Consider the following 23882-nt stretch of genomic DNA (forward strand, 5'->3'; position numbering starts at 1 on the left):
AAATTGCTAAAACCTCCTCTTTGTCAACTGCAATCTCCACACCCAACCTCCCACTACTGTCTTTGATTGGTCCTAATCTTACTCTAGTCATTCTTTTATTCCTGATATACCTATAGAAGGCCTTAGGGGTTTCCTTGATCCTAACCGCCAACAACTTCTCATTTCCCCTGCTGGTTCTTCTTAGCCCTCTCTTTAGATCTTTTCTGGCTAACTTATAATGCTCAAGCCTCCTAACTGAGTCTTCACACCTCATCCTCACATAAGCCTTCTTCTTCCTCTTGACAAGAGCTTCAACTTCTTTAGTAAACCATGGCTTCCTCTCTCGACAACCAACTCCTTGCCTGATAAGTAAATACTTATCAAGGACACACAGTAGCTGTTCCTTGAATAATCTCCACATTTCAAGTGGGCCTGTACTGCGCTGTAATGTTCTATGTTCTAAATTGACCCTTAGTGTTAGGTGCTTTAGTCAGAGGGAAATGGACCTGGTGGGTTACTCTTCGGAGGGTCAGTGAGGACTGGTTGGGCCAAAGGGCCTATTTCCACACTGTAGGGAATCTATTCTAATCCAGGCCTCTGATCACATGGTTTGTGATGTAGAGTGGATTAATTTCCTGCACCGGCTGATATTACCATTGAGGACACTTTAACCAACACAAATTCACTCTCTCTCTACTCAGACAGGAGTCCAATGGTCTGGTAGGACCATGGCCAGGGGGAATGTGGGGTGAGAACTTGTGCATGTTAGAGTCACAGAGATGTACAGCACGGAAACAGATGCTTCGATCCAACCCGTCCATGTCGACCAGATATCCTAACCTAATCTAGTCCCATTTGCCAGCACTTGGCCCATATCCCTCTAAACCCTTCCACCACTTCTTCTGGCAGCTCATTCCATACACGTGCCACTCTCTGTGTGAAAAACTTACCCCTTAGGTCCCTTTTCTATTTTTCCTCTCTCACCCTAAACCCAGGGGAAAGACCATGATTTTGTAAACCTCTACATTAAGTGTAAAATAAATTAAAATTGTTGCTCAATTTTGAATAATTTTTATACTTTAAAAGAAATAACATTGTGCTTCCAAGTTCTAACTGAGAAGGGAACAAAGATTAAAAGCAGGAGGTGACCATGTATGTGGGTGAATGAGTGAGTGAGTGGGTGGGTGGGTGGTTAAGGCTTAGCGCTCTGGAGTTGCTCTCTGGCGCCTCTGTAGGATCTGAGGAGAGGAGGCGGGACGTTTGGCGCAATTTCCGAACAGGCATTAAAGCGAGACACCAGTAGGGCGGCGCTGCTGGGCAGACACGCAGTGCTTTCTGGGAATAGTAGTCTCCTTGTCCTAACCCCTCCGTTCCCGGGAAGGAGTGTTTAGGGGGGGGACGGACTACATCTCCCAGCGTGCCGCGCGGTAGGTCCAAGCCGGGGCGAAGGCGGACATTTCAAGTTGCCATAGACGCTTCAGCTCCCCTCCCAGGGACTGAGGGCGGCTGCCGATGGCCCGGGACGGATCGCCAATGAGAGCGGGATGGATCTTTGTGGCGAGTTAAAGGTAACAGCTTCTTATAACGAGTACCCTCCTGACCCTTCATTTTGATCGAGAAGAGGGGCTGTGGTTCACACCATCCCCTGTCAGGGCTGAGCCAGGCCTGGGCATTGAGGGGGAGAGAGAGGGGGGAGAGGGGAGAGAGGGGGAGAGGGGAGAGGGGAGAGGGGGGAGGGGGGAGAGGGGAGAGGGGAGAGGGGAGAGGGGAGAGGGGAGAGAGGGGGAGGGGGGAGAGGGGAGAGAGGGGGAGGGGGGAGAGGGGAGAGAGGGGGAGGGGGGAGAGGGGAGAGAGGGGGAGGGGGGAGAGGGGAGAGAGGGGGAGAGGGAGGGGGAGAGGGGAGAGAGGGGGAGGGGGGAGAGGGGGAGAGGGAGAGGGAGAGGGGGGAGAGAGAGAGGGAGAGGGGGGAGAGAGGAGAGAGGGGGAGAGGGAGAGGGAGGGAGAGGGAGAGGGGGGAGAGGGAGAGGGGGGAGAGAGAGAGGGAGAGGGGGGAGAGAGGAGAGAGGGGAGAGGGAGAGGGGGGAGAGAGAGAGGGAGAGGGGGGAGAGAGGAGAGAGGGGAGAGGGAGAGGGGAGAGAGGAGAGGAGGGGGGAGAGAGGAGAGAGGAGAGGAGAGGAGGGAGGAGGGAGAGAGGAGAGGAGAGAGGAGAGGAGGGAGGAGAGGAGGGAGAGAGGAGAGGAGGGAGAGGGGAGAGGAGGGAGGGGAGAGGAGGGAGGGAGAGGGGGAGGGAGGGGAGAGGAGGGGGGAAGAGGGGGGGTGAGGAGGAGAGGAGGGAGGAAGAGGGGGGATGAGGAGGAGAGGAGGGGGGAAGAGGGGGGTGAGGAGGGGGGAAGAGGGGGGGTGAGGAGGAGAGGAGGGGGGAAGAGGGGGGGGTGAGGAGGAGAGGAGGGGGGAAGAGGAGGGAGATGGAGAGAGGGTGAGGAGGAGAGGAGGGAGGAAGGGGGGGGTGAGGAGGGGGGAAGAGAGGGGGTGAGGAGGAGAGGAGGGGGAAGAGGGGGGGGTAAGGAGGAGAGGAGGGGGGAAGAGGGGGGGGTGAGGAGGAGGGGGGGGTGAGGAGGAGAGGAGGGGGGGAAGGGGGGGGTGAGGAGGAGAGGAGGGGGGAAGAGGGGGGGGTGAGGAGGAGAGGAGGGGGGAAGGGGGGGGGGGTGAGGAGGAGAGGAGGGGGGAAGAGGGGGGGGTGAGGAGGAGAGGAGGGGGGAAGAGGGGGGGGGAAGGGGGGGGTGAGGAGGAGAGGAGGGGGGAAGGGGGGGGTGAGGAGGAGGAGGAGAGGAGGGGGGAAGAGGGGGGGGGAAGGGGGGGGTGAGGAGGAGAGGAGGGGGGAAGGGGGGGTGAGGAGGAGAGGAGGGGGGAAGGGGGGGTGAGGAGGAGAGGAGGGGGGAAGGGGGGGGTGAGGAGGAGAGGAGGGGGGAAGGGGGGGGTGAGGAGGAGAGGAGGGGGGAAGGGGGGGGTGAGGAGGAGAGGAGGGGGGAAGGGGGGGTGAGGAGGAGAGGAGGGGGGAAGGGGGGGGTGAGGAGGAGAGGAGGGGGGAAGAGGGGGGGGTGAGGAGGAGAGGAGGGGGGAAGAGGGGGGGTGAGGAGGAGAGGAGGGAGGAAGAGGGGGGATGAGGAGGAGAGGAGGGGCGAAGAGGGGGGGTGAGGAGGGGGGAAAGAGGGGGGGTGAGGAGGGGGGAAGAGGGGGGGGTGAGGAGGAGAGGAGGGGGGGGTGAGGAGGAGAGGAGGGGGGAAGAGGGGGGGGTGAGGAGGAGAGGAGGGGGGAAGAGGGGGGAGATGGAGAGAGGGTGAGGAGGAGAGGAGGGAGGAAGGGGGGGGTGAGGAGGGGGGAAGAGGGGGGGTGAGGAGGGGGGAAGAGGGGGGGGTGAGGAGGAGAGGAGGGGGGAAGAGGGGGGGGTGAGGAGGAGAGGAGGGGGGAAGAGGGGGGGGTGAGGAGGAGAGGAGGGGGGAAGAGGGGGGGGTGAGGAGGAGAGGAGGGGGGAAGAGTGGGGGGGAAGGGGGGGGGTGAGGAGGAGAGGAGGGGGGAAGAGGGGGGGGGAAGGGGGGGGTGAGGAGGAGAGGAGGGGGGGTGAGGAGGAGGGGGGGGTGAGGAGGAGAGGAGGGGGGAAGAGGGGGGTGAGGGGGGGGTGAGGAGGGGGGGGGAGGGGGGGGGTGAGGAGGGGGGAAGAGGGGGGTGAGGGGGGGGTGAGGAGGGGGGGGTGAGGAGGGGGGGGGAGGGGGGGGGTGAGGAGGAGAGGAGGGGGGAAGGGGGGGGTGAGGAGGAGAGGGGGGTGGGAGGAGAGGAGGGGGGAAGAGGGGGGGGGAAGGGGGGGGTGAGGAGGAGAGGAGGGGGGAAGGGGGGGGGGTGAGGAGGAGGGGGGGGGTGAGGAGGAGAGGAGGGGGGAAGTGGGGGGGGTGAGGAGGAGAGGAGGGGGGAAGAGGGGGGGGTGAGGAGAGGAGGGGGGAAGAGGGGGGGGGAAGAGGGGGGGTGAGGAGGAGAGGAGGGGGGAAAGGGGGGGTGAGGAGGAGAGGAGGGGGGAAAGGGGGGTGAGGAGGAGAGGAGGGGGAAGGGGGGGGTGAGGAGGAGAGGAGGGGGGAAGAGGGGGGGGTGAGGAGGAGAGGAGGGGGAAGGGGGGGGTGAGGAGGAGAGGAGGGGGGAAGAGGGGGGGGTGAGGAGGAGAGGAGGGGGGAAGGGGGGGGTGAGGAGGAGAGGAGGGGGGAAGAGGGGGGGGGTGAGGAGGAGAGGAGGGGGGGGTGAGGAGGAGAGGAGGGGGGAAGAGGGGGGGGGTGAGGAGGAGAGGAGGGGGGAAGAGGGGGGGGTGAGGAGGAGAGGAGGGGGGAAGAGGGGGGGGTGAGGAGGAGAGGAGGGGGGAAGAGGGGGGGGTGAGGAGGAGAGGAGGGGGGAAGAGGGGGGGGTGAGGAGGAGAGGAGGGGGGAAGAGGGGGGGGTGAGGAGGAGAGGAGGGGGGAAGAGGGGGGGGTGAGGAGGAGAGGAGGGGGGAAGAGGGGGGGGTGAGGAGGAGAGGAGGGGGGAAGAGGGGGGGGTGAGGAGGAGAGGAGGGGGGAAGAGGGGGGGGTGAGGAGGAGAGGAGGGGGGAAGAGGGGGGGGTGAGGAGGAGAGGAGGGGGGAAGAGGGGGGGGTGAGGAGGAGAGGAGGGGGGAAGAGGGGGGGGTGAGGAGGAGAGGAGGGGGGAAGAGGGGGGGGTGAGGAGGGGAGGAGGGGGGAAGAGGGGGGGGTGAGGAGGGGAGGAGGGGGGAAGAGGGGGGGGTGAGGAGGGGAGGAGGGGGGAAGAGGGGGGGGTGAGGAGGGGGGAAGGGGGGGTGAGGAGGAGAGGAGGGGGGAAGGGGGGGGTGAGGAGGAGAGGAGGGGGGAAGGGGGGGGTGAGGAGGAGAGGAGGGGGGAAGGGGGGGGTGAGGAGGAGAGGAGGGAGGGAGAGGGAGGGGGTTGAGGAGGAGAGGAGGGAGGGAGATGAGGAGGGAGAGGGAGAGGGGGAGGGGGGGAGAGGGAGAGAGAGGAGAAGAGGGGGGAGAGGCAGGGAGAGAGGGAGGGAGATGGGGAGAGAGGGAGAAAAGCAGCTTCTGAGTGCCTTTAGTAACTAACTTGTGCAGCTCAGAATTACTAAACTGGCTGGCTCTCAAAGTCGTGGGTTCACACCCCCCTTCAGGACCTGAGCAGCCCTCCTTTGGAAGAAGGCTGAGAGGGGATTTTGATAAAGCTTTAGAGTGTAGAGATAAGAGTTTCAAACATAAAAGGAGATTGGACTGACAGTGACAAAAACAAACAGAAATTGTTTGAGAAACTCAGCAGGATTGGCAGCAACTATGGAGGGAGGTACGGATTCAACTTTTCAGGTTGCGAAGAAAGATCACTAGATTAATTCTAGTGATCTATACATTAATACATTACATTAATATATTATATCAATACATTAATTCTGTTTCTCTCTCTGCAGATGTTACCAGACCTGCTGAGTTTTTCCAGCAATCTCTGTTTTTGTTCCTGATTTCCAACATCTGCAAGTTTCTGTAGCATTCTGTGTTTTTGTTCTAGATTTCCAGCATCTATAGTTCTTTGTTTCATTTTTGGACAGATGGAGGTTGTTTAACCTGGAGCAGAGGAGACATGATTGAGGTTTATAAAACCATGGAGGGACATAGACACAAAGGAATGTTTCCCCTTGGAGGAATCAACAACTGGGGTAGAGATATAAAGTAAGAGGCTGAATGTTTAGAGGGGATGTAAGAAAATTGTTTTTCATCAAGAGGGTGGTCGGAGTTTGGCGCTTCCTGTGTGCGAAGGTGATAAGACACAGAGAGGCTGGGAATTTTTTCCCTGGAGGTTGAGGGGTGACCTTATAGAGATTTAAAATACCATGACAGGCGCAGATAAGGTGAATAGAAAAGGTCTTTTTCCTAGGGTGGGGGTGTTCAAAACTAGGGGGCATATTTTGAATGTGAGAGGACAATGATTTAAAAAGAGACATGAGGGACAATTTTTTTTTATACAGAGTAGTCGGTATGCGAAAAGAATTTCTAGAGGAAGTTGTGGATGTGGACACAGTGACAACATTTAAAAAGACATTTGGATAAGTATAAGAATAACATGTTGGAAGGATAAGGCCCAAGTGCAGGCAGGTGGGGCTACTTTAGTTTGGGATTATAGTTGGCATGGACTGGTTGGACTAAAGAGTCTGTTTCCATGTTGGAGAGACTGTTAGGTCTGAAGGTTGATAAGTCCCCGGGGCCTGATGGTCTACATCCCAGGGTACTGAAGGAGGTGGCTTGAGAAATCGTGGATGTGTTGGTGATTATTTTCCAGAGTTCGATAGATTCAGGATCAGTTCCTGTGGATTGGAGGGTGGCTAATGTTGTGCCACTTTTTAAGAAAGGTGCGAGAGAGAAAGCAGGAAATTATAGACCAGTTAGTCTGATCTCAGTGGTGGGAAAGATGCTGGAGTCTATAATAAAGGATGAAATTACGACACATCTGGATAGTAGTAACAGGAGAGGTCAGAGTCAGCATGGATGTATAAAGGGGAAATCATGCTTGACTAATCTTCTGGAATTTTTTGAGGATGTAACTCTGAAGATGGACGAGGGAGATCCAGTAGATGTAGTGTACCTGGACTTTCAGAAAGCTTTTGATAAAGTCCCACATAGGAGGTTATTGAGCAAAATTAGGGCGCATGGTATTGGGGGCAAAGTACTAACTTGGATTGAAAGTTGGATAGCTGACAGGAAACAAAGAGTAGTGATAAATGGCTCCATTTCGGAATGGCAGGCAGTGGCCAGTGGGGTACCACAGGGATCAGTGCTGGGACAGCAGCTTTTTACTATATATATTAATGATATAGAAGATGGTATTAGTAATAACGTTAGCAAATTTGCTGATGATACAAAGCTGGGTGGCAGGGTGAAATGTGAGGAGGATGTTAGGAGATTACAGGGTGACCTGGACAGGTTAGGTGAGTGGTCAGATGCATGGCAGATGCAGTTAAATGTAGATAAATGTATGGTTATCCACTTTGGTGGCAAGACCAGGAAGGCAGATTACTACCTAAATGGAATCAATTTAGGCAAAGGGGCAGTACAAAGAGATCTGGGTGTTCTTGTACACCAGTCAATGAAGGTAAGCATTCAGGTACAGCAGGTAGTGAAGAAGGCTAATAGCATGCTGGTCTTCATAACAAAAGGGATTGAGTATAAAAGCAAAGAGGTTCTTCTGCAGCTGTACAGGGCCCTGGTGAGACCACACCTGGAGTATTGTGTGCAGTTCTGGTCTCCAAATTTGAGGAAAGACATTCTGGCTCTTGAGGGAGTGCTGCGTAGGTTCACGAGGTCAATTCCTGGAATGGCGGGACTACCTTACGCTGAAAGACTGGGCTTGTATACCCTTGAGTTTAGAAGACTGAGAGGGGATCTGATTGAGACATATAAGATTATTAAAGGATTGGACACTCTGGAGGCAGGAAACATGTTTCCGTTGATGGGTATGTGCCGAACCAGAGGACACAGCTTAAAAATACGGGGCAGACCCTTTAGGACAGAGTTGAGGAGAAACTTCTTCACCCAGAGAGTGGTGGCTGTGTGGAATGCTCTACCCCAGAGGGCAGTGGAGGCCCAGTCTCTGGATTCATTTAAGAAAGTTTTGAATAGAGCTCTCGAGGATAGTGGAATCAAGGGTAATGGAGATAAGGCAGGAACAGGATACTGATTAAGGATGATCAGCCATGATCTTTTGAATGGTGGTGCAGGCTCGAAGGGCAGAATGGCCTACTCCTTCACCTATTGTCTATTGTCTGAAAGACTCTATGATAAATGTAGAACTTCAAACTCACGTGGATTGTTTGGTGGAATGGGTTGACAAGTGGCTTCAAGGTCGTGAAATGTGAAGTGATTTATTTTGTTAGAACAAAATTTGTATATGGATTGATAGCATTAAAAAGAGGCTACAATTGTAAATGGTGCACCGTAGCAAATGGACTGTTTTTCTTAGAGCAGAGATGGCTGCAAGATGATTTGATAGAACTATTCAAAATCACGAGGGTTCCAGACAGTTTATGTGAGGAGAAACTGTCCAATTTGTGAAAGGATTAATGGATATTAATTTAATGTAATGAGCAAATGAGGCAGTGATAACTTCAGGAAAAACCTTTTCACACACAGCAAGTGGTTAGGCTCTAGAATACACTGAGAGAATAATGAAGGCAGATTTGTTTTCCATGATCAAAAAGGAATTAGATTGTTGTCTAAAAAGAAGAATCTGCAAGACTATTAAGAGACAGCAGAACAATGAAACTGCTTCTGCACTTTATTTATTAATTCACAGAATCATTAATCGCCACCAATCTGAGGGCAGGAGGTGGAGCGAAGAGAGTGAGACAGACAGAATGTCACTGGATAAGTAATCCGGTGGCCCAAACTAATGTTCTGGAGTTGAAGAGTGTGGTGCTGGAAAAGAACAGCTGGTCAGACAGCATCTGAGGATTCCTGATGAAGGGCTTATGCTTGAAGTGTTGATTCTCCTGTTCCTCGGATGTTGCCTGACCGGCTGAGCTTTTCTAGCACCACATTTCTCGACTCTGATCTACAGTCCTCACTTTCTCGTAATGCTGTGGAGTCACAGGTTCAAATCCCAATTTGGCAGCTGGTGAAATTTAATTAGGGATTTGAAAGCTAGTTTCATGGCCGCCATTAGTATTATTGATTGTCATCTACTATCTTGCCTTATCTGGCCTACATGTGACTCCAAACCTACTCTAATGTGGTTTTATATTTGACTGAAATCCCCTAGCAAATCCATTAGGAATTGGTAACAACGGCTTGCAACATGAAATAATAAATAGAAATAAATAACAAGGCAACGTGAACTCAAAATGACCAATCGGAGAAAGGATTTAAAATATTTTTCTCGCACATTATTAGAATATAATAAAGAATACTCCAGGTAAGCCCAGAGTAATTCTCTGCACTTGCTTAGGATTATTTCCTTGCTTTCTTCCAACTATGCTGCCCAAACTCTTGATAGCTACCTTTACAACTGCTGCCGTTCACATATCCTTCATATATCCTTCACATATTGAATTGGACAAAAATCTGGCAGATTGAATGGGGAAAAAGTGAAGTTCCTATTGGCAGGATAAATAACAGAAAACAGAGTATTACTTAAATGGAGAACAACGGAGAAGGATGCAGAGGGATTTGGATGTGTAGGTGCATGAATTGCAAAAAGTTAATATGCTGATAGTGGTAAAGTACCTATTTGAGATAGCTCAGGGATTCCCTGATGGACTCTCTTGGTAGCGTCTCTTGGTTTGTCCCGGAGGTTGTACTCTGTGGTAATCTGGAATATAAAACACTTACCGTTTAGTTTAAATTATTACCTTTATTTACCAATGGCATCAATGTATTGCTACCTGTATTGCTCGCAAGACAAAGCTTTTCACTGTGCCCCGGTATACGTGACAATAAATTCAATTCACTGTTACGCTATAACATAGATACCTACAAGCCAGGCTTGAGCTAAGGTTCTAAAACCTTTAGCAGAGTAGCAGTGCCAGCTCTGACCCCGAAGAGCTCTCTCAGATTACTCCCCTTATTCTTGCAAACAAGCTGTCTTTATACAGAAATAGATGTTGAAATTATAAAAATGACATGCCAGATAAGCAGCAATAAAATGGCAAAAGTTAGCAGAGGAAGAGAAACTCATTGATAGGTCTGTGTATACCTGCCTAACTAAGCTACATACACGTCAAAGTGGGAAACCTTGATCCAGCCAGGCCCCAACTGGCTGATTGTTTTGGCTAGAGAACCTTCCCTTTTAACAGTACATCAATATGATGGACTAGAATAAACTATGTGGAAAGGTCATGAGGTAACTTCGTTTAGCTAACATGGCCAGTATCATTGTCCTATGTAATGGCTCTTTCTTTTAAAATCATCTTAAATTCCCAGAATGTAAATTACATTCATAACCTTCCTGGATCTCGAGCTCCAGGGAACAGTGTACAAGCATTCATGACAAGCTAGTGTTCACCCATATCAGACCATAAAGGGTTAAACTTTCCACCGCTTACATCCTCTCTTTCTATCTCTCTCCCTCTATGTCCCTTAAACCCTTCAGTCAGTGAATGTAATTTACAGAAGAATGTTTTCTCTCACTCAGACATGAATATCTTCCAACTTTCAGCCTTTGTTTTTTCCTAGCTGAAAAATGTGTTGCTGAAAATGTGCAGCAGGTTGGGCAGCATCCAAGGAGCAGGAGAATTGACGTTTCGGGCATAAGCCCTTCTTCGTTTCCAGCAACACACACTTCCTAGCCTGTAAGGGTAATGAGACATTCACAGATCAGATTCCCTACAGGATGGAAACAGGCCATTTGGCCCAACAAGTCCACACTGACACTCTTCAGAGTAACCCACCCATACCCATTCTCCTACCCTATATTTACCCTTCACACTATGGGCAAGTTAGCATGGCCAATTTGCCTGACCTGCACATCTTTGGATTGTGGGAGGAAACCGGAGCACCTGGAGGAAACCCACGCAGACACTGGGAGAATGTGCAAACACAACAGAGACAGTTGGGAGGTGGGAATCGAACCCGGGTCTCTGGCGCTGTGAGCCAGCAGTGCTAACCACTGAGCCACCGTGCTGCCATCCTAGCGCAGCCAAGCTGAGGGAGTTGAGCTTCATAAATTCAAATCTGATCAGTGTGGCACACATGAAAATGTGCCAAGATTGTTCTAATACATGCATATTTCACTCAGTTTATTAAATTACAAGTTCTTTTCCTACTGAGTATGAATTTTGTTCAGAATCTTTGGTATAAACCAGCAATTTAGTTACCTGACACCCTACTGTGAAATATGCATTCCTCTAGCCTCCAGCGTGAGAAAGAAGTACTGCCACACATTCTACAGGTGAACAAATGTTATGTATAATGTATAACGCCACCTTCTTTACACTGATCCATTGACACTAAGGACAGATGTCCCCAATTCTTCTGAACAAGCACTTTCCCGCATTCTCTGCAGCAAATACGTCACATAGAGTCATAGAGATGTACAGCATGGAAACAGACCCTTCGGTCCAATCTAATCTAGTCCCACCTGCCAGCACACGGCCCATATCCCTCCAAACCCTTCCTATTCATATACCCTTCCCAATTGCCTCTTAAATGTTGCAATTGTACCAGCCTCCACCACATCCTCTGGCAGCTCCATACACGTACCACCCTCTGCGTGAAAAGATTGCCTCTTAGGTCTCTTTTATATCTTTCCCCTCTCACCCTAAACCTATGCTCTCTAGTTCTGGACTCCCTGACCCCAAGGAAAAGACTTTGCCTATTTACCCTATCCATGCCCCTCATAATTTTGTAAACCTCTATAAGGTCACCCCTCAGTCTCTGACGCTCCAGGGAAAACCATCCCAGCCTGTTCAGCCTCTCCCTGTAGCTCAAATCCTCCAACCTTGGCACATCTAAGGCTACACGCTTTCTCGTTCCCTCCTTTTATCATTTCATGGTAAGAATACAACGTATACAAGTACAATTAGTCCATTCAGTCCATTTGTATTTTCAACAAGTCGAGTGCCACTTCTGGTGAGTCGTCGTCCGGAGAGCAGAGTCGGAAAGATATCTGATTTCGGCATAAAAGTTCCAACATGGAGGTGCAGGAGTGAACCAAAGTTAATTAGCAAGATTCTTATTTGACTTAGGTGAAAAGCATTGCACGGTCCACTCCATGCATAAGCAGCTGACAATGTATGTTCGTAGGATGAGACCAAGGATTATCAGTGCATCCCGCATGAACCACCCGCACAGTGACTATAGCCAGCAGGTAGACTCCATCCATATGAGGTAAAAACAATGACTGCAGATGCTGGAAACCAGATTCTGGATTAGTGGTGCTGGAAGAGCACAGCAGTTTAGGCAGCATCCAAGGAGCAGCAAAATCGACGTTTCGGGCAAAAGCCCTTCCTGATAAAGGGCTTTTGCCCGAAACGTCGATTTCGCTGCTCCTTGGATGCTGCCTGAACTGCTCTGCTCTTCCAGCACCACTAATCCAGAATCCATCCACATGAGTCAGACGATGGTGGGGCAGGTATCTTCCCTGCCTCTTGACTCGTTTGTTGATGACATTTGTGTCATATACAATGTCTTTAGAGAAGTCATCTATGTAGGTGCAACATTGTGGGCCAATGATAGTTCAACTGCCTCCTTCTTCAACAAGAAGGAAATCTGGTACTAGTTGATTCTGAAGCGTCGTCATCCGGGTTTCCTGTAGTTCTTTGTTCATCAGTTTCAATGCATGGGTGGTTTGGTTGGCCAGTTTCTCTATGTTGTATGCAAGGTCACCAATCTGATCTAGGGTAATCTCAACACCCAAGCCAGGCATAAGGCCTCCCATCAACCTAGACCACCAGGTTTGTTGATGGAAGAAGTCAGCAAGTCTCGTTTTGTTCTTCCTCTATTTTTGTCCCATAGCAATTCACATATTGGTGGGCTTTCCATTCGTCATCTACCTTAGGTATTTTATGGTGGAGGGTAAAAAGTGGTAAGGTGTGCACTAAAGCACAATGTCCATTTCAGTCTTTGGGTAAATATGGGTTGGCTTTGTTTTTGCATAGCCCATGAAGGCTAAATGGAGTTCCGAGGGTGCACTTCTGTGAGTGAATGACGAGACCACTCAGAGTGAGGGCTGAATCTTGTAAACAGTGGGTGTTATCAAAAGTTCGGTTATCCAGGTGTATTAGCGGATGGAGAGTAGGAGTACGACCAGTGTCTTTTATAACATTTTTATCCAGTATTTGCTTCACTTGCCCCATGTTGTGCATACCGAAAGTTCTTTCAATGCACCATTCTACCAGTAGAACAACGTTAACATTGAAGCTTGTAGGTTTGTTAGTGCACTTCACACAGTGATACACTTCTTCTACTGACTGGGTTTTGTCATCACAGGTGAAGGGTTGCATAGGTGGCTGAGTCTTATTCATACATTGTATATCAGAATGATGCAAGAGTGAGCAGCCAATGCATGGATAACGGTGTTTAGCTTGAATAAAGAAACCATTGGCAATGGAAGGGAGATTAGGGTGCATAATTTTTGTCTTTCTTCACCTTTCCAGCTTGTCTTGTTAACTACAGCAGCTACTGATTGCAAAGGCCATGTAAAGGTATTTCTGCCAGTAGCGGTAGGTCAGATAGGAAAAGGTTCCTTTGATAAGGTATTGGTTGACAGTCTCAGAGCCAAAGATGCTTTAAGGTTCTGCGATTTCAGTACTATGTGTTCAATACCACAATTTGTATGGTTCATTTTGGGAGGGAAACAGACAAACATTTCAAAGTAACAGTTTTCGGCTGATGGAGTGGATGAAGTTATGGAATCATGTCATCTCATGACAACTGGCATAGATGTGTTGTAAGGGTGATACTAATGTTGAAAATGATGTTCGGATGTACAATGTGAATAGCTTAAATGAATTTCAGCTGGACAGCTACATTCATAGCTTTCAACAGTATTGGTACAAGTTTCATGGAGCTGACAAATCCTATCTTCAGGGGGAGCAGTGGGGAAGATAATACATCAATCGTCATTGGAGTATCTGGAAGCACCAATGCCATTCGCACTGTAGCTGTGATTACACTAGCATTCTGCACCTAAGTTGTTGGTTTTGTTTATGCAAGTGGCATCGGGGTGACAAGTGGGACACGTTCGTGTTCCCACGCAATGAAGGGTAGTAGTCAGAATCACAATAGGGGTAGTAAAACAGGTAGTGGTTAGCAGAGTGAGTGTTGTTAATTTCTGCTGTTTTGTGGTCATTGGGTTGTCTTGTCATGAGTGATAGTAACAATGTCAGTGATAGTGATGGTGGTAGGTGATGATGTGGTTGTTGGTGCAGGGGCAAGAATCATTGGGCATCTAATGGTCTCATTTTTTTCAGCATGTGGCATCCTCCAAAGTATTGTTTAGCTTGATAAAAGTAATTCCTGTGACATTGTTATACCACCTTAGTCACTTCTCCATTTGATTCATTAGCATTGACACAAATTAGGTTCATGCAATCACGTTGGAGGTTTTGCCCATCGGAGATATTACAGATTGGCAGATTACATCTGGGCACATGTACTTGGGTTGGGTTTTCATCGGATGATTGCACTCGTACTAATACGAGGGTGATGGGGTGACACAAGCTTGCAATGTCCTTTGTAGACCCATGTTGAACGTCCTTCTACTTTTACTGCAGTCTCAGTTGTCAGAAGAACTTGATAAGGACCATTCCAGTGAAGGCCCCAGTTTTTTTGATTAAAGCTTTTTCAATAATATGTAGTTACCAGGATTGATGTGTTTAAATGTTGGAGCTCTTTCTTCTTCCTTCCCTGGTAGCCAATAGGCTTCTTTGACTTGTTGATGATAAGACTGCAATGCTTTGGTTAGCTTAATCAGGTACATGTGCATCTCTTCTGCCATGACAGGATGTTGGGCAGTTAATGGTGCAGATCAGGGAGTCCTAAGGGCTTTCCATATACTAGTTCAGCTGCCAAGAATCTTGTCTTTTTCTGGATCATGGTTCTCATATTAAGAAAGGCAATTGGGAGTACTTGCAGCCAATTAAGGCCCATTTCCTCGACCAACTTGCTTAGCTGGCCTTTTAAAGTACCATTGGCTCTTTCTACAATTCCCATTGTTTGGGGACGGTTGGCAGAATGGGATCTCTGATTCATATTCAGACTCTTACATAGTTCGTTGTTTATCTCTGCACGGAAGTGGGGACCGTTATTGGTATTCCTAACCTGGGTATGATTTCCCTTAGTAGAATTTTACAGGTAGGTTTTGCTGTGCAGTCTACAGGGATAAGCTTTAATCCATCTACTAAATACATCAATAATCACTAAGCAATACTTGTAATAATGGCATCTAGGTAATTCTGTAAAATCTAACTGGATAGTATCAAAAAGTACAATTGGCAAGGGAGTTTCACCTGATGGACACTTTACTCCTTTCCTGGGATTATGCTTTTGACAAATTAGGCAATTTGCAACTGCTTGTTTTGTTTATTCTTGCAGGTGGGAATTCCACCAAGTTTAGAGAATTCTGTCCATCATTCCATCCTTACCTACATGCGTATGCATATGAACATAATCAACTAGAATAGGCAAAAGCAAATCAGGCAGACATGTCTGTCCTACCTGTGTAAGCCAACGCTCAGTATAACTATATAACAATCGCGGTTCATCCATCATGGTTGTTTTTTGTCATCAGAAGCGCCCCCTTTATGGGCCTGTATTTGTGCTAGGTCAGGCATGGTCGGGGTATCAGAAGAGGAAAAAGGAGAGTCTTCCTTTCGTTTCCTGTTCGTCGTTTGAGTGACTGTATCTCTTTGTTCAAAAGCTGCCTTCTTAGCAGCCGTGTAAGTAGCATGGTTGCCTTTAGTGACATCAGGAGCATCGGAGGAGTGGGCAGAACATTTGATAATTGCCAATTGAGAGGGAAGATGAATAGCGTGGAGCAGGTTAGCAACGTAGGCAGCATTGAGGATAGGGGTTCCTGATGAGGTAAGAGAGCCATGCTGTTGTCAGAGTTGACCAAAATCATGGGCACATCCAAAGGCATAGCGGGAGTCAGTGTAGATATTAGCTGATTTCCCTTTAGCAAGTGAGAACAACAAACTCTGCTTTTTGGACAGAACAGGGTGGATTGATGGAATAAGCATGGCCAAATCACCTGACCTGCACATCTTTGGACTGTGGGAAACCGAAGCACCCGGAGGAAACCATGCAGACATGGGGAAAATGTGCAAACTCCACACAGACAGTCACCTGAGGCAGGAATTGAACCTGGGTCCCTGGTTCTGTGGGCAGCAGTGCTAACCACTGAGTGACTGTGTTGCCCAGAAGGATGGAAAGTTGTCTGAGCGTTTTGCTTCGACCGTTTGGGGGGGGGGGTGGCGGGGGAAACAGACGACACATTACCTTACTGAACCATCTCCATCAATGTGGCTATGTTGTACCTTCCATTAAGGTTAAGATGAATCAGAAACTATATAATCATTTTATAGGGACGAGCATCCAGATAAGGCAACATATATATTAATTGGATGATCATTTCAATCAACGAGTATCAATAGCAGAGACCAAGCCCTTTACTGTTATACAATGAATGTTCTTAACCTTGTTAACTGGAATCATACAATGGATACTTTTCACTTTGTTAACTGATGTTACATATTGAATGCTTCCTCATCTTGTTAAATGGCTCCACATAATGAATGCTTTTCCACCTTGTTAACCCATTATCCTTGCTTCCAGCACCCCATTGTTAACTGTAAGTTCTTATCTGATCTGAGTCAGAACTTAGAACTTAACTCTTTCCCTGCCTGCTTATACCTTATACACATTCTCAGATGGAGTCAGTATAGGGTGTAGGTTTGCTCGCTGAGCTGTAGGTTTGATATCCAGACATTTCATTACCTGGCTAGGTAACATCATCAGTGGCGACCTCCAAGTGAAGCGAAGCTGTTGTCTCCTGCTTTCTATTTATATCTTTCTCCTGGATGGGGTTCCTGGGGTTTGTGGTGATGTCATTTCCTGTTCGTTTTCTGAGGGGTTGATAGATGGTATCTAGATCTATGTGTTTGTTTATGGTGTTGTGGTTGGAGAGCCAGGCCTCTAGGAATTCTCTGGCATGTCTTTGCTTAGCCTATCCCAGGATAGATGTGTTGTCCCAGTCGAAATGGTGGTTTTTTTTCATCTGTATGTAGGGCTGTGAGGGAGAGGGGGTCAGCGAGCGAGCAAACCTACACCTTAAACCTCAACCTGAGCTACAAACCTTCACAAACCTTGGAGTCAGTATGATTGGAAAATTCATCAGGGCTAGCAAGAAGGAGGTCACCGACTATTGAACTAGGGTAGAGCCTGCAGGAAATTCAAGTGATTCAAGGGTAATCCAAGATGGAGGATGGGCAAAACTTCTGACTGTAAAAAGCTCCTTTTTTTTTGAGGTATTTTAGGAGTTGAAGGTGATTTCCTTGAATTCCAGGAGCAGCAATTACCGTTTTATATGCTGTTGCATTGTTTTGGAACTTTGGAGAAAAATGAAGTCAAAACAACAGCACTTTTAAAAGGGAGAGGAACAGACAAAGGCAGCACATGATAGAGAGAGAGAGAGAACCTTTGATGTTTGAATTCATGTATCCCTGCACATCAGAGTGCTTCAGGGAAAATTAACAAACAGTGAAATTCACAATAATCTTGGAAGAAGCTGTTTTTGAGAGATCACAGCACAGACACAGATAAGTAAATATTTTAAAGTGTGGCCTTACAGAAAGTCTGCAGTAGTGAGTATCATGGGTTCTTTCTTGAGTATATCTTTTATTGAGATATGTCTCTTGATTAAACTTATAAGCTGTCAGTATTAAGTTAGCTTGGGGCAGTGTTTTGTAGAGGAATAAGACAGTGCTTTTTTTTGGGGTCTGTAGATTGGAAGAAGCAAAAATGGTCTTTAGTCAAGTGATATGCTCTTGTTGGATGTGGGAGTTCAGGAAGAGTTTACATGTTACTAAGGATTATATCTGCAACGAGTGCCTCTGGTTCCGAATCCTGTTAGATTGAATGGATTGGTTGGAGTGACAGGGGCAATGAGGAATTTACAAGAGCAAGGGGGTATGATGGATGGCAGTTATAGGAAGGGAGGAAGGTTGCAGATACAGTCACTTAGATGGGTTAACTCCAGGAAAGGTAAGAGAGGTAGGCAGGTAGTGCAGGAGTCTTCTGTGGCTATCCCCATTTCAAATAAGTATATTGTTTTGTAAAATGTAGGATGTGATGGATTTTCAGGGGAATGTAGCAAGAACAGCCAAGTTTCTGGTATTGCGACTGGCTATAATGCAATGAGGGGTATGTCGGGTTCCGAGAGGTCAATTGTGTTAGGGGATTCTCTAGTCTGAGGTACAGACAGACGTTTCTGTGGCCAGCAGCGAAAAATCAGAATGGTGTTTTGCCTCCCTGGTGCCAGGATCAATGATGTCTCAGAGAGGGAGTAGAATGTTCTCATGGGGGAGAGGGACCAGCAGGAGGTCATCGTACACATTGGAACCAATGACATAGGAAGGCAAAAGAATGAGATTCTGAAGGAAGAATATAGAGAGTTAGGCAGGAATTTAAAAAGGAGATCCTCGAGAGTAGTAATATCTGAATTACTCCTGGTGCTGGGAGCTGGTGAGGATAGGGATAGGAGGATCAAGCAGATGAATGCATGGCTGAGGAGCTGGTGTTTGGGAGAAGGATTCACATTTTTGGATTATTGGAATCTCTTTGGGGTAGAAGTGACCTGTACAAGAAGGACAGATTGCACCTAAATTGGAAGGGGACTAATATACTGACAGGGAGACTTGCTCGAGTTGCTCAGGAGGATTTAAACTATTAAGGTGGTTGGTGGTTGTGGGTGGGTGGAGGTGGGACACAGTGAAATAGTGCGGAAAGAGATCAATCTGAGACTGGTACAGTTGAGAAAAAAAAGTCAAACAGTCAGGGCAGGCAGGGACAAAGCAGAGAACAAAGTAGGACTGATAAATTAAACTGTATTTATTTCAATGCAAGAGGCCTAACAGGGAAGGCAGATGAACTCAGGGCATGGTTAGGAGCATGGAACTGGGATATTATAGCAATTACAGAAATTTGGCTCAGGGATGGGCAGGACTGGCAGCTTATTGTTCCAGGATACAAATGCTACCGGAAGAACAGAAAGGGAGGCTAGAGAGGAGGGGGAGTGGCATTTTTGATAAAGGATAGCACTACAGCTATACTCAGGGAAGATGTTCTCAGAAATACATCCAGAGAAGTTATTTGGGTTGAACTGAGAAATAAGAAAAGGATGATCACCTTATTGGGATTGTATTATAGACCCCCTAATAGAGGGAAATTGAGAAACAGATTTGTAAGGAAATCTGTTATCTATAAGATAAATAGGGTGGTTATGATGGGGATTTTAACTTCCAAACATAGACTGGGACTGCCATAGTGTAAAGGGTTTAGATGGAGAAGAATTTGTTAAGTGTGTACGAGAAAATATTCTGATTCAGTATGTGGATGTATCTACTGGAGAAAGTACAAAACTTGACCTACTCTTGAGAAATAAGGCAGGACAGGTGACTGAGGTGTCAGTGGGGGACACTTTGGGGCCAGTGACCATAATTCTATTAGTTTTAAAATAGTGATGGAAAAGGATAGACCAGATCTAAAAGTTGAAGTTCTAAATTGGAAGAAGGCAATTTTGATGGGATTAGGTAAGAACTTTCAAAAGCTGATTGGGGACAGATGTTCGCAGGTAAGGGGACCGATGGAAAATGGGAAGCCTTCAGAAATGAGAGTCCAGAGACAGTATATTCATGGTAGGGTGAAAGGCAAGGCTTGTAGGTGTAGGGAATGCTGGATGACTAAAGTCATTAAATGTTTGGTTCAGAAAAAGAAGGAAACGTGGGTTCTAATCTCACTCTCGTCACTTTAGACAGGAGCTTGAGTTGGTGCTGTCTACATCCCTTGTTTTGGGGGTGCCATGGTGGCTCAGTGGTCAGCACTGCAGCCTCACAGCACCAGGGACCCTGGTTCAATTCCAGCCTCAGTTGACTGTCTGTGTGGAGTTTGCACATTCTCCTAGTGTCTGCATGGGTTTCCTCCCACAGTCCAAAGATGTACATGTCAGGTGGATTGGCCATGCTAAATTGCCCATAGTGTTAGGTGCATTAGTCAGAGGGAGATGGCTCTTGGTGGGTTGCTTTTCGGAGGGTCGGTGTGGACTGGTTGGGCCGAAAGGTAAAAACAATGACTGCTGATGCTGAAAACCAAATACTGGATTAGTGGTGCTGGAAGAGCACAGCAGTTCAGGCAGCATCCAACGAGCAGCGAAATCGACGTTTCGGGCAAAAGCCCTTCATCAGGAATTCCTGATGAAGGGCTTTTGCCCGAAACGTCGATTTTGCTGCTCGTTGGATGCTGCCTGAACTGCTGTGCTCTTCCAGCACCACTAATCCAGTGGTTGGGCCGAAAGGCCTGTTTCCACACTGTAGGGAATCTAATCTAATCTATCTAATATATCAGGTATAGACAAGATAGATCAAATGAATCCTTAGAGTATAAAGGTAGTAGGAGTATACTTAAGAGGGAAAACAGGAGGGCAAAAAGAGGACATGAGATAGCTTTGACAAATAGAATTAAGGAGAATCCGAAGGGATTTTACAAATGCATTAAGGACAAAAAGGGTAATGAGGGAGAGAATAGGGCCCCTCAAAGATTAGCAAGGTGGCCTTTGTGTGAAACCGCAGGAGATGGGGGAGATACTAAACGAGTATTTTGCATCAGTGTTTACTGTGGAGAAGGACATGGAAGGTATAGAATTTAGGGAAATAGATGGTGACATCTTGAAAAATGTCCATGTTACAGAGGAGGAAGTGCTGGATGTCTTGAAATGCATAAAAGTGGATATATCCCAGGACCTGATCAGGTGTACCCTAGAACTCTGTGGGAAGCTAGGGAAGTGATTGCTGGGCCTCTTGCTGAGATATTTGTATCATCGATAGTCACAGGTGAGGTGCTGGAAGACTGGAGGTTGGCTAATGTGGTGCCACTATTTAAGAAGGGTGGTAAGGACAAGCCAGGGAACTATCGACCAGTGAGCCTGACCTTGGTGGTGGGCAAGTTGTTGGAGGGAATCCTGAGGGACAGGATTTACATGTATTTGGAAAGGCAAGGACTGATTAGGGAAAGTCATCATGGCTTTGTGTGTGGGAAATCATGCCTCACAAACTTGATTGAATTTTTTGAAGCAGTAACAAACTGGATCGAAGAGAGCAGAGTGGTGGACATGATCCATATGGACATCAGTAAGGCGTTCGACAAGGATCCCCATGGGAGACTGGTTAGCAAGGTTAGATCTCATGGAATACAAGGAGAACTAGCCACTTGGATACAGAACTGGCTCAAAGGTAGAAGACAGAGGAGATCTCTAGTGAGTAGAGGGATACGTAACCTATCAGTAACATCAAAGCGAAAAGAGAGCAAAATGCAATTTTTCCACACCATTGTTAGAGGTACAGTATATGTGAAACAATTAGAGGAGCCATCAAATCCTTGTAGGGCTTCAACATCGCCTGAGATCTGAAAGTCAAAGGCATTTATAAGATTAGTGTGAAGCGATGACACAGTGGCTCCCATGTCAGCCATGAATTCAATATCATGACCATTAACATTAAGGGTCAGCATAGGTTCATCCTCAGGGCTAGCGGTAACCATGGGAAGATTCAAGGGAGGATGGTGACCTACATCAGGGAGTCCGGTTCGGAAATGGTTCTGTGCAGTAAAAGGGGCAAACTGCTGAGGTCCCTGCCAGAGGGGGAGGGGAATCGGAAGATCGCTGACTTCTTCCATTCTGGTGATCAACAGGGGGCTGCCTTGGGAAAGGGCAGTTCTTGGACCAATGTCCTGGCTGATTACAGATGAAGCAAATGTCTGGTCATTTGGGGGCTCTTGGGGGTGGAAGAGGTGGGGAGGAATAGTAAGAGTATGTATAGCGACTAAGGGACATTATCGACTGTTGGGGAGGGTACATAGGAGGACCTCCAGGTCAATAGGAATGCTGTTGCTATACGGTACCAGCCCTATTGTCTTGCCATACTGGGTGACAGTATGAGGGTTCCATTCGATAGCCTCGCTGGCCTTGTGGTTGGGAAGGTCTGTTTGGAGTTCTGGTTATGGGTCTAGTTCCTGCAGTTTGGGTAAATTTGGTCTTGACCTTGATTGTTGAGGCCTTACTGTCGGGGTCCTTTAGTTCCCAGAAGTAACATCCTTTTCAGCAGAATTGTTCAACATCGGCACCTTGACAGTGCATATTATGGGTTTTAATAGCTTTCTGTACTTGTCAGGAAGGACAGTCAGACAAAAGCATTAAATTGGGGCGATTATCCTTGTGGGTACTGACTGTCACCAGAGTAAGCATCATAGCAGTCCTTAAAGCAGACGAGGAAATGCTCAGCTACTTTGCTTGAGGGAGGTTTACATGTTGATTGCATGGCGCACTGCTTAACAGAGGGAGGTAATAATCCGATCTGGTTAATAAGGTTCACCTGGGTGCATAAGCACGAGTTGGGTATGATTATTACATTGTCGAAGTTCTAAGAACTCAGTCCATTTTTCAGGAGTGCATTCTATGAGATTAAGTTCGTCTTGGAGGCCGCATTGTAAATGGTCCTAGTCCTATTAAGATAATTAATGAATCCTTCGAGATTCTTTCCATAATCTGGAGCCTTATTAAAGAGTTCATGAGGCTTCCAAGGTTGGTAAAGGTTAACAAATGGATTTTGTCCCTGATTCTAGGCAAGTGGGTTAGGGACTGTTCTGGTTGGGAAATTTACCTTGACCATTTCATATCAGGGTGAGTGCGAGGCCTAACATTAAGGTCCCTAAACTTTGATTGTAATTCATCAATGTCTTCAGGATAATGGGCTGAGAAGTAGCAGATGGAGTTTAATTCAGATAAATGTGAGGTGCTGCATTTTGGGAAAGCAAATCCTAGCAGGACTTTACACTTAATGGTAAGGTCCTAGGGAGTGTTGCTGAACAAAGAGACCTTGGAGTGCAGATTCATAGCTCCTTGAAAGTGGAGTCGCAGGTAGATAAGTGAGTGAAGAAGGTGTTTGGTATGCTTTCCTTTATTGATCAGAGTATTGAGTACAGGAGTTGAGAGGTCATGTGGCGGCTGTACAGGACATTGGTTAGGCCACTGTTGGAATATTGCATGCAATTCTGGTCTCCTTCCTATCGGAAAGATGTTGTGAACCTTGAACAGGTTCAGAAAAGATCTACAAGGATATTGCCAGGGTTGGAGGATTTGAGCTAATAAGGAGAGGCTGAATAGGCTGGGGCTGATTTCCCTGGAGCATTGGAGGCTGAGGGGTGACCTTATAGAGGTTTACAAAACTATGAGGGGCATGGATAGGATTATTGGCAAAGTCTTTTCCCTGGGGTTGGGGAGTCCAGAGCTAGCGGACATAGGTTTAGGGTGAGCGGGGAAAGATATAAAAGAGACCTAAGGGGCAACCTTTTCAAGCAGAGGGTGTTATGTGTGTGAAGTGAGCTGCCAGAGGAAGCTGGTACCTGGTACAATTGCAATATTTAAAAGGCATTTGGATGGGTATATGAATAGGAAGGGTTTGGAGGGAGATGGACCGGATGTTGGCAGGTGGCACTAGATTGGGTTGGGATATCCGGTCGGCATGGACGGGTTTCCATGCCATACAGCTCTGTGACTCTATGACTTATTTGTGGTGGGGCAGTGGCATTCCAAGGTCCCTTCGCAGGGTTTCCTTCATGTCTGAATCTGAGTTGATTCCTAGTGTGGATGGCAATGGGATTATGGTAACCATGGTCATCCGAATTCTTCTATGCTGGACAGGAGAGGCAATTGAGATAAAAAGCATGTGGGCCTTGGCATGTTCGTCCTCTGAATAGGAAGGGAGGTTAAGGTGCTTTTGTTTCATGTTTGCTTTGGTTGGGGAACCTGAAAAGGAGGGGTGGACAAATTAAAAGGTCTCCTCCTCCAAATCTGATTCAAATTCTTCACTTGCAGGGGAATCATTGTCCTCTAATAATGGGTCTTTGGGATATGTGGGGTATACGGAATTGTCCTTGTTGTCCGTCTGGTCCTGCGCGCTGCAGCTGCAGTCTGATTGTTATTTACCAGTTTCCTTTTCCTTTGGGGTCCCTGAAATTTCAGATTAGGTCGTGGTTCTCTGCCTTCTTTATTTTTTGCTATTTGTTCTCTAGCGAACTCCAATTCTGTTTCTAAATCATGTGCTTCACATTTGTGTTTTAGTTCTGTCCAATC

The 23882-nt window shown here is 47.7% G+C and overlaps 1 protein-coding gene across 6 annotated transcripts in view; it reads left to right on the forward strand.

Moving 5' to 3' along the window:
• The first annotated feature begins 1424 nt into the window (after positions 1–1424).
• The window catches only part of LOC140476087 (centrosomal protein of 128 kDa-like), a 416326-nt gene continuing 393868 nt past the window's right edge, over positions 1425–23882 (forward strand). For all 6 annotated transcript variants that reach the window (XM_072568114.1, XM_072568117.1, XM_072568115.1 and 3 more), the window contains exon 1: positions 1425–1547. The gene's annotated coding sequence lies outside the window, so the exon portion shown is untranslated. The remainder of the gene's footprint in view (positions 1548–23882) is intronic.

Source organism: Chiloscyllium punctatum, chromosome 4 (assembly GCF_047496795.1).
Source record: "Chiloscyllium punctatum isolate Juve2018m chromosome 4, sChiPun1.3, whole genome shotgun sequence".
NCBI classification, from domain to species: Eukaryota; Metazoa; Chordata; class Chondrichthyes; order Orectolobiformes; family Hemiscylliidae; genus Chiloscyllium; species Chiloscyllium punctatum.